Source organism: Haemaphysalis longicornis, unplaced genomic scaffold (assembly GCF_048455015.1).
Source record: "Haemaphysalis longicornis isolate Haplotype H1 unplaced genomic scaffold, Haemaphysalis longicornis Haplotype H1 scaffold_1141, whole genome shotgun sequence".
NCBI classification, from domain to species: Eukaryota; Metazoa; Arthropoda; class Arachnida; order Ixodida; family Ixodidae; genus Haemaphysalis; species Haemaphysalis longicornis.
The window spans coordinates 1-13,841 of record NW_027526219.1 but is presented as its reverse complement, the minus strand read 5'-3'; the positions used below and the strand labels follow the sequence as shown (position 1 = coordinate 13,841).

Here is a 13,841-nt window from a genome sequence, read left to right as displayed (position 1 = left end):
CCATCCCTACTATTTTTATTTTGAAAGCACGACGTACATATAAAGCGACACTGCGTTGCTTGCCGAACTTAAAAACTTTGAGGGACAAGCACACATAGGCAATGCAAATGCCACAGTCCATTTTAATCTGAAGTCAAGGTGCCGCAAGTGCCTCGTTTAGTCATAGAATTTCCACCTGCCCGGTTTCGGACCGGCCCAACCGGTTTTTTTAAAACAGCGGTCCGGTTGCCAGTCCGTACTTAAAACCGGCCGTCATTGGCTTGTTTTTGGCCCTCTTGCCGTGATTATGTCCGTTTTGGTGTTTTATAAGCGTCAATTTAACAACTAAGACGATAAATATGTGTCGAGAAGCTGCACAAAGACACTCAAGCAGAGAAAATACGCGGGTGAGTGTGCTGCCTGAGATGAAGGAAAACCCAAGGGAGGAAAAAAACAACGGAATGCTGCCGCCATGGTCAGCAGTTGTGGTTACCTTTCAGTGAAGCACATACAGAAGCAATAACCAAGCTCTCAATCGCTTTCAGTACAAAGGTTATGTGGATTCCTCTCTAAGAAAACGCTACAATAAATGGCACTGCATGTCAAAAACATGGCGTCTTTTTTTCAACGCAAATTAAACATTCTATAGGCCTCCTGCGCTGGAGTTTTGGCGACATGCAGCGCCCCTAGCGGCCGACGCCTCTGGGTAGTACAAAAGCAGACGACCCTCGCCGCCCTCCATGTGTTTTCAATTACAAGCCAGAGTGAAAGTTGGTTGTGGCGCTTTGCGGCGTGTTTGAATGACTGCATACTGTATGAAATAGCCCTTAAAGTAGCTGCAGAGGCTAAACAAAATAATATCCGCTAAAAGAAGCCGATTTGTCGGCTTTCTTTTGAGCGAGCTGTCGCGGTGGTCGCGGCGTGGGACATGTCGCTAGGTCGGGTGGTTTAACCTGGTTTAACGGTGTGACGACAGTTACAGTTTTTTTTCTTCTTGCGTGCGGTCGACAAAGGAAAGTTCACGAGTAGCATAAACACGGAACGCTGCTCATCTTACATCCTGAGGTAACTGCAAAAGGTTGCTTCATCGGGAGCTTTAAGCGAACGCAAGAATTGCGCAGCCGACTCAGTTGACACTGCTGGCCTGGCACGGCCTTTGAAACGAGTGGAAATTTTGTTTCGTATTTTCGCAAACTAAATTATTCTTGCGTAACGTTTTACGACGCACGATTTATGTATACTAGCGAGTAAGTGGGGCAATAGCGCCAATTAAATAAACAAATTAAGCGCTATTAAAGGACGCAAAACACGCACCAAATCACACGCACAGCATAACACAACACAGCCGCATACACGGCGCGGGGACCCGAATATTTACATACGATCATCACTGACTGTGTTGCTTTTCTAGTGCAGGGGTCGTCAAATCTGAACGCCGACACGACAGTTTTGACTTCAAATGGAGTTAGACAGCGAGACAAGAACAGAGAATTGGCATCCTCCAGTTGAATTGCCCCCCCCCCCCATGTTCACACTTCGCCAGAATATTGTCAGATATTATTAGAAATTCGCTGAATTTTTTCTCTTTGCATTCAAAGCACCCTCCTCCTCCTCCTCTCCCCCCCCGCCGGACTCGCTGGGCTTTTAAAGCGCGATCATAGCCGATTGCGTAACTCTTCTTTTTTGATCGGCTGTTTTTGAGAAGTCTTTGTCACCTAGAGTATTAGTTTAAACCAGAAAATTTACTTAAAATTTCACTTCGTACGACCATCGAATCGGTGAACCTGCGAGTAGCAGACGCCGTCATGGTCCCGGCACTTTCGTCGGCGCTGTAAACGTGTTTAGCGCTGCAAAGCCTTTTCCCCTAATGCCAAGTTGATCGCTGAAATAGATCGGACGCGTCGGGGATGAGCTGGTGACCACGTCGCAAAATAATCGGGAGCTTCGAGCTCATTTTGCTTCTGTCAACACGGGATCCTATGGGACCCACGCAGATTTGTACTACCCGGAAGTACTGCCCGGAAGCCGCTTGCGCAGCGCCCCCTGGGCAGCGCAGGAGGCCTATACGCCTCGAGCGCGGCCTGTAGGGGCGCCACTCAAATCCCCCTAGCGGCCCGGCCCGTTTCGAAAGCATGCGCGGGAGTCCGCGTCCCGCTCCCCAGTGCCGCCGCTGCTTTTGCGGCACGTTCACGACTGAGATTTACCTGTTTGTGGGCCTATGAAATTCATGTTTGTGTGGAGCAGTCACTCTGTTCGCAAATGGGGTGTATTTACGAGAGTGTAAATGTTTCCGACGCGATCATAGTGTGGTATTTTCGGTCTGTATAAGCGCCATGTGTGTGTCACAGGCCAGCGTCGCGGAGCCCGCGTATGATAGAGCCGATTGTAGTTACACTGACCTGAATTTTCTAGCCGTGTCTCCGTAACCACCGGTTCCTCAGATGTTCATGCTGCGGCCATACACTACGATTTAAATCGGTTTTGTGCGCTTACATAATCAGCGGAGCACTCATACCTGACAGCACACCAGTTACGTTTGCCAATATTATACCTCAGATATTGATCACCACCATTTACAAGCCAGTCCGTGTTAATTTCGGGAATGTTCAACAAACGTACGATGGACAATGCATAATTATACTCCGGGATCAGCACACGACAGAGTCGTCTTGTCGTGAGGTGCGCGCCCGCAGACCTTCATTTGCTACATATATCCTCTGCGAGCAGCGCGCAGACGGGCTTACAATATAATCCGCATCCGCGACTAAATGCTTCTTCGAAATATCGTCATATGGCACAGGGAGCCTGCAGAATAAACCAGAAACTGAAATCAGAGGGCCTTATCACATACCACACTCTTCCAACGACACCTTTCATCGCTTATTGAACAGCCTACCCTGTATACTTCCAAAAATGCGTCCGCCGTACGACCAGCTCTTCGTTGAAGTGGCAAAACAAAAGGAAAGTGAACGCGAGATTTATGTGTGGGATTACTGAAACGTTCATTGCTTGATTCCGCTCGGCATTTGTACACGGCGTAACCCCCCCCCCCCCCCCCCCACCGATTTCTCGCGAAATAGCAGTGCATTTCGCGTATAGTTGGTCTAGTGAAACCTACCTGGCTTAAGTTTAGACCAACGTCTTTAGCATGCCAGAAGCTGCACTGTTTTTTTTTTTCGTTGTAGCTATTATGTTTCTAAATTCCGCATTGGCACAGCATTTATTTTTCTGCGGTTTCATTTCCTTGGTTCTTGCTATATGGCGTGTGTGGGCACATATTTAACGACGCACAGGCTTGGAATATACTTTACATTTTCGCATGGTTTACATTCTTATAAAGGCATAAGTTATTGTCCGGGATTGGGTAATCACATCCCGGAAACATATTTTTCTGCGACGTATATATTCGAAACGAAGCCGCATTCGTTGTCCACGCTGCAAAATGAAGCAAACCTCTCATTGTGCCAGTATCAAGTCTAAACGAGGCGTCAGTAGAATTCATTTGTGCCTGATGTTTTGGAGGTGACATGGGTGATATGTTGCTACCGTCGCCGACGCCCGAAAGAGCGGCGAGGAAGCGCGCAGAACCGCGTCCGCGGGTAGCTCTTGCGGGCGATCGCGTACTCTACGAAGACGCAGCTGCTTTTTAAGTGACTTAAACGTACTATTTGCCTATAGACGTCACCATAACAAGTTTTTTTAGGGCGCTGAAAGGCGAAAAGAAGCGAAACAGAACCAAAACACTGCACGAGCCCCTATCAGCCACGCAGCGCAAATCCCGTCAACGCCGCGGTGAAGCGGCGGCAGGCGGCGCAGCGATCGCGAAGCTCGAGGCGTATACACCATGCCCCCCCCCCCCCCCCCCAAAGGGCCGAGTTTTTTTTGGGGGAAAGGTGGCAACCCTATTTAGTCAACCTTCACAAAAACTGGTTGCTCCCCCCCCCCCCCCCATCGTATGAATGGGTTCATCTGGACGCAGAATATAAAATACATGGCATGCAGGGTAGAAGCCGATTCTAGAGATTACCAGAGTGCGACATCAGCACCTAGCCTGCAACTGAGCATGGTCACCCAGTGCTTGCACTGTGCTGCTGGTTACATGATTACGTGGATGACTAGGTACCTTGAAGTGAGTCTACGAGCAATCGAAGTGCATTAAAGAAAACTTGAGTGGATAGCTAAGTGACTTTAGGTGAATCAAAGGGATACTGATGTCTAAGCATTTAAAGGGGATGGCTTGGCCAATTAACATGGCTAATAAGCTCACAAATCCAGAAAAATGTGGATGATGAAACAAATTTGTGTGGACACAAATATAAAGCTCACCAGTGAAACGCAAGAAAGATATGTTGACGGTGAATGTAAATTAGCGCCTCTAAGGGCACATGTACAAATGCACCACTGTGTCCCGACAGATGTGCGATGCGTAGGGAGTAATTGCATGTTGTGCCTGTCTTTAATGACCCAAGAGACCCTGTGAACTTTTATGGATTGAAACTGCCTTCGGTTTTTCATTAAGCTGCAGCTCTGCTGGTATGTGCCAGCATGGGAAACTTTTTCTCCCACAAATATTAAGTGCACCGTACTGACAGCAGACCTTGCAGAGGGCCAAAATAAACCATTAGAATAATCGGCGACCTGTCCTACAGAAACACTTTTTCTCACCCAGAAGAGCAATAGAAGCACATCTAACACATTTACCAGTAGTATGCAGAATGTGAGCAACTCCCACTAGCGACAATCAACTTTTTATTAAGACATGCTTTCAACATCAAACAGTTCGAACCATGTCCCGCACTTGCACCATTCTTGGTCGCATACCAACTTAGCACGATAAGTCGTTCCACAGGCTTTTTTGCACCCCATGGCCTCTGCAGCCAGAAATCAAACCCACCACCACCTTCTAGCCGAGCTTCCTGTTCAGAAGCATGCCTTACCACCCAGTGGGTGAATTTGTGCTTAAAAAGCTTAGTTCCGAACACTAAAACACTATTTTTGACCGGAGCACCCCCGGTACCCCAAGCCAACCACCATAAAAGGTATCTATAGTGGGCAAAAGTGGGGCAGCAGCCAGTAGCAGCAAGTCTGTTTTTAACATGCAGCAAACTTGCACCTTGGCAAGAATTCAAGCCTCAAACCTGCTTCACAGGTCGGAAGTCACATGCCTGAAGCAGCCAAAGCATTAACTATACACACTGGCTTCTAATGCTGGCGTTATAATCCCAAAAATATTTTTTGCCCTTCTGCATTGCTGGCATTTAGTTTTCGCTAATAGTAGTTTACCCTCTGAAGCGCAGTCATTTTAATACTGGCACTACCTTGCACTCGTGTGCCTGATTCAAAGTGCCTGCAGGTCCATCCAACCCAGCGTCACATTTTCATGCACTCCCATTTCAGAGGTAATATTACAGTTGAACAATTCCACTACCCAAAAGTCTGTTCAACAAAGATTTCGGATAACCTCAAGCGTTCGTCCAGCCACACAACCTACAGCGCTTACTACCCCTCACAAGTAGCTCAAATACCCGATTAATTTGAGCATTTTTATGGTCTGGCACTCCAACTTCACCAAGCACTTCCCTTACAGTATTCTGAAACCATCCATAGTAACTGTACTTAAGAGGGGCACTGCTCTTAAAAACAACTTCCTTTAACTTTTATTCTGAAACCATCCATAGTAACTGTACTTAAGAGGGGACACTGCTCTTAAAAACAACTTCCTTTAACCTTTAAGTAAACGCTGCGAAACTTGTCAGACTTGCTGCTTTTTCTCCCTTTATTTGAAATATGCCATTATTTTTGAGTCAGTCAATTAGTTCCAAAGATAATTAGAGATAGTCATTTTGGGAGAAAGAAGACCAAACACTGCTGGTCATAAAACAAATCTTTGAATTTTCCAATACTATGAACCCTGGTGAATGCCGTAAGAGAATCTTTTTTTTTTTATGCATCGCTTGGAACTAATTTTACGGCTCGTTAAACTTCGGTGGCACCAGTGGCAAGGAACCATTTTGAATGCCCATTTCAGACACCAAAGTTTAATGAGCTGTAAAATTAGTTCCAAGCAATGCATAAAAAAAAGATTCTCTTACGGCATTCACCAGGGTTCATAGTATTGAATAATATAAAGATTAGTTTTATGACCAACACTGTTTTGTCTATTATTTGACCACAAATGACTAATTATCTTCAGAACTAATTACTGACTCAAAAAATAATGGCATATTTGAAATATGGGGATAAAAAGCAGCAAGACAGTTTCACAGCGTTCCCTTAAAAATTAAAGAAGTTTTTTTAACAGCAGTGTTGCCTCTTAATTAAGCATTGGCATTTTAGCTCCCCTATTTCACACATTCCACACACACACAACACGCTACTGCAAACAAGAATGCTCACACTAAAATACTGCACTTAAATATGACTTTATTCACAGCAAAATCAGAACAGCATGGACGTATGTGAAGACCCAGAAACCTTTCCCGAGTCACGCAGCGTACAAACAGTAAAAATACATGGTCAGTGCCAGGTCCCTGATGCTTTGCAAAGGCACCCCGTGGCTTGTGCAACCGGACGCACGCCTCACTTGTACAGGGTCTGAAAGGGGCGCACATACATACCAGTCAGCACAGGCCATTCATCAGCAAAGCATTACATAACAGCAAGCAGAAAATTCTACCAATATAGCTTCTGTGTCCTCCAGTTTCAGTAGGTACAGTTTCTGAGGACGGCTGGAAGGTGAAAATTATAGGTGTAACATTAAGGGACGAGAACAGAGCGGAGTGGGTCGGGGAACAAACACGTGTTTAGGACATAGTAGTACAAATTAAGAGGAAGAAATGGGCGTAGGCAGGGCATGTAATGCGAGGGCAACATAGCCATCAGTCATTAAGGGTAACTGAGCGAGATCTCTAGAGAAGGCAAGCATGGCAGGGGGCGGCAGAAAGGAAGTAGGTGGGCAGATGAGCTCAAAACAGTTTGCGGGGATAAATTGGTCGCAGTTAGCACGGGACCGGGATAATTGGAGATCCATGGGATATGTCTTTGCCCTGTAGTGGGCGTAGACAGGCTGGTGATGATAATAGTTTGTGCCAAAAGCTTGCGTTGTTTTCAAAGCAGGTCCTCTGAGGCAGCTTCATGCTAGTATTATACTACAGGGAGATCCGAGTGCTAGTGTCGATGCAAGCCGTTCCTCAACGAGCAATGCATCGTACAGTGGAAAAGTGTCCCATTTTTACTTGACATGGCTTATGAACAAGCTCAAAAGTTGTCTGCGACGGCAGAAACTAAAATATCGTTTAACCACCATTAAAAGTTGTTTTATCAAAAAAAGGCATCGCTTTGAAAAGAGTAGTCAGAAATTGTTTTTAAAACATTCATGCATGGGGAATGAGGAAAAAACGGCTTATTGGTTTTGTCGTGATGAATGAAAAAAAGCCACATGGCGAGCCAAGCCAAGCACGAATGGGACCCTGTCACCTGTTGTGGTGGCATGGCCCACAGTGGAACGGCACTCGAACAAGTTTTCCTCCTAGTACACACATTAATGCGTAGTGTTAAGGACCCCATGTCACAGAAAAGCCAGCATGTAGTGTCATCGACGGCACTGACCGAGTGAAAAATCTCGTAGCGCCACCTAGCGGCACCACTGCAAACCACGAGATCGCAAGGCGCTACCAGTACATGGCATGCGAGCAAAAGCGGAAAGTTTTCATTGCTTGCAGGAACAACTAAGGGCATAACGAACGAATGACAATGTGATACACGGGGGGCCTGATGACGCTACTGCATTGCATGCTTAAACGTCCTCCAGTTTTCTTTTAACAGCAGAGCTATTTTTAAGCTTTTAGGTCCACCGTCCAGGGTTACTAGAAAAAAAAAATACAGAGTGCATGTAAGCGTACACCTCATCAAGAGCACCCAACATCGGCCAGGCTTGTGCCACGTGTGGAGCATGCAAAAAAAAAAAAAAGTTTGAAGCCCTTGCGAGCATGCGCCTTTGTGAGAAGCACACGGCATCATCCAGGCTAAGGCAGTCTAGCAATGCGCACACAGCATCAGTATCATGCCCTTCCTCTGTTGGCTGCACCCATTCTCCCACACAGACCTGCTTGACGAACCGGGGCAGGGCCAGGGCGGCCTGATGCACCTCGGGCGAGTAGTAGCGCACTTTCATGCTCCGCAGCTGCTCCTCGCTGAACTTGTGCACCGGGTTGCGGAAGTCCGTGTCCTGCACACAGGGGTGAGGAGAGCGGACATGCGCGCAGCTTCGAGTCACAGACGTCGCCAGTCAGTGACTAGGAAATTTTTTGCAGGGGGAGGCCACCGCCATTTCATAAGCGTCCTGAATTTGGAGAAATTATTTCGTCAACAAATTCACGTACCTAAACTCTGTTGGGTTGTTACACTCATATGGCCAAATAGTATTTTCTTTATTTCGTTATTTCTGGCAAAAACAAAACTCTGAAATTTAGAGCTGAAAATTAGAAACAATAGAAACACCCCTCAAGGCACTAAGTCTGCTTACATGCTTTTAGGACGTAAGCATAACAACTTCCCCCCTTGGGATGCTTATCAAAGACCGCATGTTTGCGCCACTTTCATTTCTTTGCCTTTTGGCGGGAACTGCTTCAGCAGGCACACTGGCGACACTCCATGCCACGGCTTCCCAACATCAGAGCTCCCAGTGGCTGGCGTGTGCCTGTTTTACTCGCACGATGTCACGCTGACACACTCAGCTCACACTCTGGAGAGGCAGGTTTAATGTCCGTATGAACTCAAATGTGTCATTTACTCTTCACAGCAATGGCCATTTCTTGGACTGTACCAAGACAACAAGTGCGAGTTTTTTTGCAAAGTAAGGCAATTAAGACTTTCGTCTTAAAATTACAGTGCATGTGGTTTATGCAGCAGAAAACACAGTTTGGCAAGCTGTGCACAAGGGGCAGATCGATGTGGTTTCTAGATTTTGTACCAAACCGAAAAATAACGTTGGACGTGACAGACACTTCTTCAAGCAGTCTTTTCGAGATTCAACTGTTTCCTTTAACCACACACATCGCAATGGCAATATAAGGCATCATTCACAAAGCTGTTTTTCACCCCTTCATGTCACCATCATGTCACTGTCTTCCGTCATGGGCGACAGTGCCTCAAGCGCTCGCCGACGACGGTGCGATGGTGACAAGAAGCCAAGCTGTACGTTTCTGTGCCGTCAACGCAACGAGACCACAACCCGCGGTAAAGCAGCCAATCAGAAAACTTAAATTTTTATGGCTAAATTTAGCGAAAGGTGAGCACACGCAAAAATCTAAGCGATTATTTAGTTTTGCATTACAGCAGTTATAGTCGCCTTGTATCGTATACAGTTAAACCTCGATGTAACGAACTTCAATGTAACGAAACCCTCGATGTAACGAAACACGGAATTTTTTGTAACTTCAAGTGTATGCACACCATGTATTTTCACCCTCTGTGTAACGAAGTCCCGTTTGCCGGAATTTCAATGTAACGAAGTTTCATGGAGAACGAGGCACGATATTTAAGTTGTAGAAGTAGATTTTGGGAGACGCAAGCGCCGAAATGGGGTCCCAATAAAACGCGAACGGCGACACGGGTCGCCCAATGCCGCGGATGCAGCCAGCCACGGAGTCTTTGATTAAGTCCCTTGCCTACAAACTGCGTGGCGTGCATACACGGCTGGCGCACTGTTTCTGTCGGAGCTTAATCGTCTACGGCTTAATCGGCATCAGCGTGAACCGCACGCAGCGTTTTCTCCCTGCAAAAACGCAAAACGCGCCCCGCAAGCCACAGGCGCGCTGACGCAGCCGCGGAGACCACCTGCGCGATGCGGGTAGTTCCAGCGACCGCTTCTAACCTCTCGCTGAAACGCAACTCGAGGGGCATATGAGAGGGGCGCGCGAGAAAAAAAGCGGATAACGTGGGCGAAATTTTCATCGTAAAACGTGACACGCGCCGCTTACGAAAGCGCCCATCAAATATCCTCCGCGGTGGTAAGCCTAAGCCACCGGCGTTGCCGCCGCCGCCGCCGCCGCAAGCCGCCGCTTTGCACTTTGTTCGAGTTCGCTCATGCTTGTTGGGTTTCGTCGTCCCAGCAAGCATTTGTGAATCTTTATAAGCCTTGCACGCGGGTTATTTTTATTTTTTTTTTTTCACACCGGCGTCCGCGATTGCGTGCCGGCAGCGGGAAGTGACTCGCGCTGCGCCACGCGGCCACGCTGCGCGCAGCAGTGGGAGGAGCCTGACCAGTTTCGCCAATGGGGAGGCGCGCACCCTATGGCAGGAGTAGAGTGAACTAGAATATTGGAAGAGTGGCAAAAGCAAGGGCATTTTCAATGGGAGGCAGTGAGGCCGAAAAACTGGAAATCCGCAAGGGGCGCTGCCATCGATTACTAGAGGGTAAATAGTGTAGTGGATACAGTCACCGCCTGCCACTCGTTGTCCCTGGGTTCGAATCCTGGCGTGTGCCATTTTTTTTTCTTTTTTCAAACCCAGGAACACGAATAAAAGCAAATGCTCTGTGCTAAACACCGACTGATTTAATGCTTGTGTTGATTATTGGCAGCGAAAAAATGTGCAGAAATTCACAGAATTGTCTATTAATGCCTAGCGTTCTTGTGCTACTTGTGTTGAGTGTGAGTTCTTTGTAGCCAAATACGAGTATGAGTAGGGAAAGCCATTGGTTTATTTCACTATTTTTAAGTTTTGTTTGTTTCTTTTCTCGATTAATGCAAATTTTAGTAGTATAGTGATGAAGCGTCTTATAGCTGGCTGATAATACCTTTACCCGAAGGTGCAAGGCGTACTGCAGATTTGGAGCGTTTACGCTATTTTTTATGAGCATTTCTGACGTTCCTTTGCGGGCTTTTTAGTTTATTATTCGGTTGTGGGAGGAAATGTATAAGATGCATATTTTTGATTTTGTGAGATAATGTTTGTGAAAATTTTGTTTTTATTTTTTTAGCTTTTGTTTTTTGAAATGCTATCCGACAAATTATCCCCATTTACGCTATTGTAACAATGAAAGCTGTTTTTTTTCGACAAATCTGTATTTTGGTGGAAATGCAGGGGGTTACTTGGTCCTGACTGCGGAGGTACTCAGCAAAGAATGCTATTACATTTTGGGCATTGAGAGTCGCATAGTCTTGCTCTCGGCCAAGTGGTTTAGTGGGGCGTAAGCAGATACGACGGTTGTACGCTTTCCCCAATTGCCATTGCCTCTATTCCCCTACCAATGGCGCCTACTTGTAAGAGATATGGAGTATTTGACTGAACTTTTCCCAAGCAGCTTTCGCTTCTCAAAGTTGCGCTCGGAAGAAAATTCATCCTCAAGACCTCCTATGACAAGCTCTCATTCGGGCTAGCCTACATTTTCTGTGGCATTCCCAATCTGCCTTCCTTCTCGCGTTGAAACAAAAATGAAGTGGAGGGAAAGGAACACTGGGCCGCGCAGCCTTTTTCGCGGCAATGGTGGCTCAGGGCACACGCACGTTCAGGCTTGTGGTCTCTACCTCACAATATGCACCACCCTAGCATTGCATAAGGCATGCACTCATGCACATTGCGAGGAGCCACCGCGGGTTCGAGCTATTTGAGAACGCTCACGGAACTGAGACGCCGTCGCGACAGCTCAACACCGCCTCTGTTGGGCAGGTGGAGTAGGGGGCGACGAAGGAAAAGCCCAGTGTAGTACATCAGAAGGCGTTTATTCGCGCCAACCCCTTCAGTTACATTTCAACATCCCCGTGGGTGAAAAGGGGCGATGGGCGATCTGGCGCCACGCGCAAGTGTGCGCGTCCTCGGCGCGCTGAACCGGTGGGCTCAGCAATAAGGGCAAAATCTGGGGTGCTGGCCGATGGGCTCGCAATAGAAAGACACTGTCCTTTCGTTCCCAGGCGCGTACCGCACGGCGCGATCGTCGAGTGTCAGGTACGGCTAATATGTGAGTGAACGGACTGAGGATCAACCGAAGGCACGGGCCGGCAGCCGGAAGGGCTAGCGGGCTTAGAGCCGGCGCAAAAGAGCTGCGACCGGGCGGTGAGGAAATAGTTACGCACCTTCGGCTGTCCTCCTGAGCGTCTCCCCGAACGGACCCCCGCGCAGGGCGCGCGTTCGCGTCCTGGCGAGGGTGGTGTTCGGGCATCGTTCAAACGGGCCAATGAGGTGAGGTTAGCTCCAACACCAGGGCGGAGCCCCCGCTGCGTGACAGTGTTTTATCGCCGCAACGGTTGCAGGAGTTTTAGAAGACGGCTCGGCTCTACACAGCGGCGCCGAGACGAGCCGGCAACTCGAAGGAGACGAAGGAGAAAGGGGGAAAAGAGCCGCGCAATGCCTCGGGGCAAGGATCCCCACAGGCCTTTGAGCTCTTGTGACATCCCATAGCAGGAACGAGCATTTTTTTCACAAAGCATGATGAGCTCTACCTAATGGAGGAATAGTTTTGCAGGGGCGACGGGTCACTCTGTTTCCCGAAATTTTTGGTTTTCTCGGGGGTGGATGGAAGAATGGCACGCCCATCCTTATGACGACCGAGGCTTATTTTTTTAAAATCGATGCAACAAAAGAGAGCTTACACTCCTACTTCCACCACAATTTGATCCGTCATCGTACAAAACGTTCTTGTTAGCGGCGCCAAGATATCTGCGCGAAGGAGCGCCAATGAACGAATCCGTGTTAAGAAAACATGACTTGAAACGCACATCGACGGCAGAGCGAAGTTTTTATCTAAGGTTTAAATTGATTTCACTTATAGTTTCGTGTTTTAATTCTGTCCAACATTATTTTTTATTTTCTGAATAATCTTTAACCGCCCCAAGTTCTCTAAGGTTGCTTCGCGATCTCCTTCCACCTTCCGGATACTACACGTTACACCGCTGCTTGTTTCCTTATGCCATTGCCGGGTTCAAGCACGTGTTTCAGGAAGCTTCGCGCTTCAACGCATTTGGAGCCTCTGAAATAGGCGCACAGCCATGAACTTCTCGCTTTTTTGACGCCTCGCGCATTAAAAACGTGCACATAAAGTTGGCTTTGCCGCATGGCGTCTTGATGTGAGGGCATCGAGAGAGGGAGAGGGAAAACAGGAAGAGGAGGGGGGGGGGGGGACGGAAATTCATAGGGCCGCCGCGACATGCAGTGCCCGCGACGAAGGGCATCGAAAAATGTATGAAATCGTAACGTAATACAGCTACGCTATGAAAAAGGACATATTATCCTGACCTTAAGTTTAGGCATCTTGTTCGTGCGCCCCATGCATATGCAAAAAAAAAAACAAGTTGTCCCACACCGAGATTCGAACCCATGAATGCTGATTGGAAGGCGGACACTCTATCCACTACACTACGCCCCGTCCAGTACTCCGCAGCAGCGCCCCTAGCGGATTTCCATATTTCTGGCTTCAATTTCCCTGTGCCGCTTTTGCCACTATTACAATATTCTAGTTCACTGTAGCAGGAGCTTCGAAGCGCTCGGGGATGCCGGCTGGCTAGACGATAAGGCCGCCGCGAAGGATATTTGATGGGCGCTCTCGTAGGCGGCGCGTATGACGTTTTACAGTGAAAATTTCGCCCACGTTATCCGCTTTTTTTCTCGTATACCCCTCTCGTTTGCCCCTCGAGTTGCGTTTCAGCGAGCGGTTAGAATCGGTCGCTGGAGCTACCCGCATCGCGCGGGTGGTCTCCGCGGCTGCGTCAGCGCGCCTGTGGCTTCCGGGGCGCGTTTTTTCGGGAAGAAAACGCTCCATGCGGATCACGCTGATGCCCGCGTAGACGATTAAGCACCGATAGAAACAGAAACAGTGCGCCGGCCGTGTATGCGCGCCACGTTTTCTTTTTCAGGAAAAGCAGTCA

The 13,841-nt window shown here is 47.9% G+C and overlaps 1 long non-coding RNA gene across 1 annotated transcript; it reads right to left on the bottom strand.

Annotated features, from left to right (window-relative positions):
* Positions 1 to 6,382: 6,382 nt before the first annotated feature.
* Positions 6,383 to 9,059, bottom strand: LOC144161459 (uncharacterized). Its single transcript, XR_013320474.1, has 2 exons — positions 8,084 to 9,059; positions 6,383 to 6,573 (listed from the first exon to the last, which is right to left on the bottom strand). It is a non-coding gene; the product is annotated as an uncharacterized LOC144161459 (long non-coding RNA).
* Positions 9,060 to 13,841: the final 4,782 nt, after the last annotated feature.